The sequence below is a fragment of the Sorex fumeus genome, unplaced genomic scaffold (assembly GCF_029834395.1).
Source record: "Sorex fumeus unplaced genomic scaffold, SorFum_2.1 ptg000012l, whole genome shotgun sequence".
Classification (NCBI taxonomy): domain Eukaryota; kingdom Metazoa; phylum Chordata; class Mammalia; order Eulipotyphla; family Soricidae; genus Sorex; species Sorex fumeus.
Window position 1 is genome coordinate 1,230,459 of NW_026606069.1, and position 4,318 is coordinate 1,234,776.

The window sequence follows — 4,318 nt, forward strand, 5'->3', positions numbered from 1 at the left end:
TCTAAATATTTATGTATTTAATTGATGATGACTAGAAGGGAAGAAGAGATGGAATAAGTGGTGTGGAGATGGATATAATTCCTCCTTTGGTGGTTTGCATGCTGTACTATATACATTTGTCAAATTACATACTTGCATCTGTAACAAAGAATGTTATAAACATATCACCTCAGTTAAATATTGAAGAGTTTGAAAAGATGAAACCTGCATTAGAAAGCGAGGTGGTTGAGACACCTTTAAGAGTTAATTTCAATTTCTAAAGTAGAAACCTAATATGAAAAATAATAAAGTAGAAATGAAAAGTAAAGAAAGGTGAATTACTTGGATTGTTTTTTTATGGTCTAAAATGGGTCTAATTTAGGAAATTAATGGAGTAACAAAACAAACCTGTGTTTCTGGATGGCAAGACAACTGATTGGAAAAATCATTTTCAGAGAAAAGCCTGGAAGTAAAAATTGTAGATCTAAGTATTGCTAGTCAAATAAAAATTTAAACAAATTGAAAAAAAATATGGATTATGCTTGAATCTTTTTTGATCCCATGCCCTGCAAAGCTTCTTTGGTGCTTCATCTTTTTATTTTATTTCTTTTTTTTCCATTTTTTAAAATTTTCATTAGTTAAACACAATGAGGTACAGTTGTAGATTTAAAAATTTTTTGTGCTTGGGTTTCGATTATACAATGATCAAATACCCCTCCCTCCACCAGTGCCCATTTTCCACCCCAATGTATAATATCCCTCCCACCCCCATCCCCATCCCACCCTGCCTTTTGTTCTATCTCTCCTCTTGGGTGTTGGGGTCTGCAAAAGAGGCATTGAGTGGCAAATATGTTCAGTCCATAGTCTACTTTCAACAAGCATCTCCCCTCCTGGGAAGATCCTCCAAACACCCTTTATTTGGTGCTCCCTTCTCTATCTGAGCTGCCCTTTTCCTAGAATGCCCAGCTGGCCTCTAAGCTATGGAGTAATCCTCCTGGTGCTGATCTCAGCTATTCTTGGGTATTAATCTCAGATTTTGTTACTTTATATTCCCCAGACAAATGCAATCTTTCTATGTCCATCCCTCTGTTTTTGACTCATTTTGCTTAACATGATACTTTCCATGTTGTACCACTTGTATGTAAATTTCATGACTTCATCTTTTCTAACAGCTACATAGTACTCCACTGTGTAGATGTACCAAAGTTTCTTTAAACAGTCATCTGTTCTTGGGCACTCAGGTTTCTTCCAGTTTATGGCTATAGTAAGGAGTGCTGCAATGAACAAACAAGTGCAGATGTCACTTCGACTATACATTTTTGCCTCTCTGGGATATATTCCCAGGAGTGGTATTGCTGGCTCAAATGGGAGCTCAATTTCTAATTTTTTGAGAATCGTCCATATTGTTTTCCAAAAGGGCTGAACCAGTCCGCATTCCCACCAAAAGTGAAGGAGTGTTCCTTTCTCGCCACATCCACGCCAGCATCGGTTGCTTTTGTTCCTTTGAATGTGGGCCAGTCTCTGAGGTGTGAGATGGTATCTCATTGTGGTTTTGATCTGCATCTCCCTTGATTAATGATGTAGAACATTTTATCATGTGCTTTTTTGCCATTCTGATTTCTTCTTTGAGAAAGTTTCTGTTCACTTCATTGCCCCATTTTTTGATGGGGTTGGATGTTTTCCCGGGACCCGGCTTGCTCGCATGGTTGTCTTTCATCTAGTGTTCTGCTAATCCTATTCTGGATGACTTCAGATCAACACACTCATGTTATTCAATAATCTCCTGTCTTCACTGAGCTTTTTCCCTTCTGCCTTAGTACTTAGTTCTTCTTCTTCTTCTTCTTCTTCTTCTTCTTCTTCTTCTTCTTCTTCTTCTTCTTCTTCTTCTTCTTCTTCTTCTTCTTCTTCTTCTTCTTTTTTAAATCCTCCTAATCTATTTCATTGCCTTTTCTGTATAATCCAAGTATCTTAAAATGAAAAGAAAATGAATTTCTCATGAGATGTCTGGCACTGGAACAAAGTGTATTTTTTTAGAAGACCAACAGTTATATAAATAAAAATATCAAACAGAAATTCAGTATCAGAATCGATAATTCAATAATTTCTCCTTTACTGCCTTGGCAATTTCTAGTGACTGCTTGGAAGATATTTATGATGCTTTTATCTCAGAAATCATTGAATCAAATTTGGGATAAATCCTGCAGCTGAAATGTGCTCAGTCTAGCTGCCAATCACATATCTGTCAGACACATGAGTGATATGGATAATGTTTGTCATGAATGGTGCATCCCCACTGACTAATACCAGTCAAGTAAGCCCCTTTCTCATATTTCTCTCTAGGACCAGGATGCCACTAAGGCAATTAATTACAGCCTACACAGCAATGTAAAAGCCAGGAACTTTGACAATAAAAAACCATTTCAGCAGTATATCCCTTGTTTTCTGGAATAGTCAATGGAAGTGAAATTAAAAGGAAATGAAAATAACATGTTAAGGGTGTTGAAGCAATAGTACAGCGGGGTAGGGCGTTTACCTTGGATGCGGCTAACCTGGGTTCGATTTCTGGCATCCCATTTGGTCTCCGGAGCACCACCAGGAGTAACTCCTGAGTGCAAAGCCAGGAGTAACCCCTGAGCATCGCTGGGTAAGACCCAAAAAGCAACAAAAAAAAAAAAGAAAAGAAAATGACATGCTCAGGATTTGCCCTTAAACAATTAACGATCACTTGGTCGACAAGCCTTTATATTAGTCTTTATTTTCTTATTTTCATTTTTATATCAAAGTCTTTAACAATAATATGGTGAATTGGCTACTCAGTTGCAATTTTTCTATTATTTTATCACCTGTAAAGAAGTTTAGGTAATCAACTATTTTCATCAACCTTATTTGAGACTAAGAACTCCCTTTTGTTGACTGATTAATGGCAGTGTATGAAGAGACGATTAGCTGTAGTTGGGCAGTGGTTCTGTATCTCCCTCATATTCTAGTTTTATATACTCTGCTGTGGCCCCTACTACCGTTCGCTCCACACTGATTGAGGCCAGTGATTAGTGGCAGAGAATAGGAGCTGACTTCCCACAGCCAAGCACCACTCCTCACCATGCCCGTACCCTTCACCCTCAGACTTTCCACAGCCAAGCAACACTCCTCACCGGGCCCTTACTCTTCACCCTCTCTCTTTCTTTCATCTCAGTCCAGCGCCAACTCTACGACTTCCTCCCCTTCACCCACCTTTCCTGATGAGGCTGAGATCTGCTCCCCCTGAAACAAGAACAAAATTTCATTCTTAGTCTTCTTAAGTGGAGGTTTCTCTGCATCTCTCTGCATTTTTTAAGATGATTATTGGGGTTGATTTGCTGTCCAAACATCAATTCTTTTCCCATTCTTTGCCAGCTGGCTATGCTACTCTCATCTCCTGCTCACCGCTGTTATGTGGTGGTTTGGAAACAGCCTTACTCACTGGACTGGACTATCAAAACTGTGGCATGGTTTTGCTCTCCAGCATCTGCTATCATCAATAAAACTTCATTATCCTTGTAGTTGACTCACCTAATATCCTAGACTTTTGGTTTTGTGATCTCTACTCTACCTTAGCAATCTGATACCTGTGTCATTTCCTTTCTCCAAATGCTGGATCTGCTGAAATAATCAACGCAGACATTCCCTCTCTGACAAATCTTTTGGTCTTTTTGGTTTGCTGGTTCAAAGACTTCCAACAACCCTGTGCTGTGACAGCACCTGATCTTCCTGTCCAAATTTGTACCTGTCCTCTTCTGTCCATCAGCTTCCTCCTGTCCTTCTCCTCTCTCCTTGGTACCTAATTTTATTCATTCTCTAAAATTTTGACTCTTTAATTGAAACTATTTGTATATCCATGATGTTATGATGTTATATGAACCCAACCATTCTCCTTTCTAGCTTGGGCATAAGCATAAAATTATGCAATTGAAAATTGCACTGACAAAGATAGTTGGAAATGATCACTCTAAGAACTGCTTGCTGAAAATAGGTAAAAGAACAAATAGGATAACCTCTCAGTATCTGTGTTTCAAACCATAATACCCAAAAGTGGGAAGGGGGATAGATGGGGGGGGGGGGCAGACAGAGACAGACAGAGATGGGGAAAAACAGGCAAAGCGAGAAAGACGGAAATTGCCAGCTGTAGAGAGAGGCTTGTGGGGGAAGAGTGACGGGAGGGAAACTAGGGACACAGGTGGTGGGAAATGTACACTGGTGGTGGGATTGGTGTTGGAACACTGTTTGACTGAAATCTGACCATAAATGGCTTTTCAACTCTTTATCTCTTGGTGATTCAATTAAAGAAAGAAGAAAAGAAAAT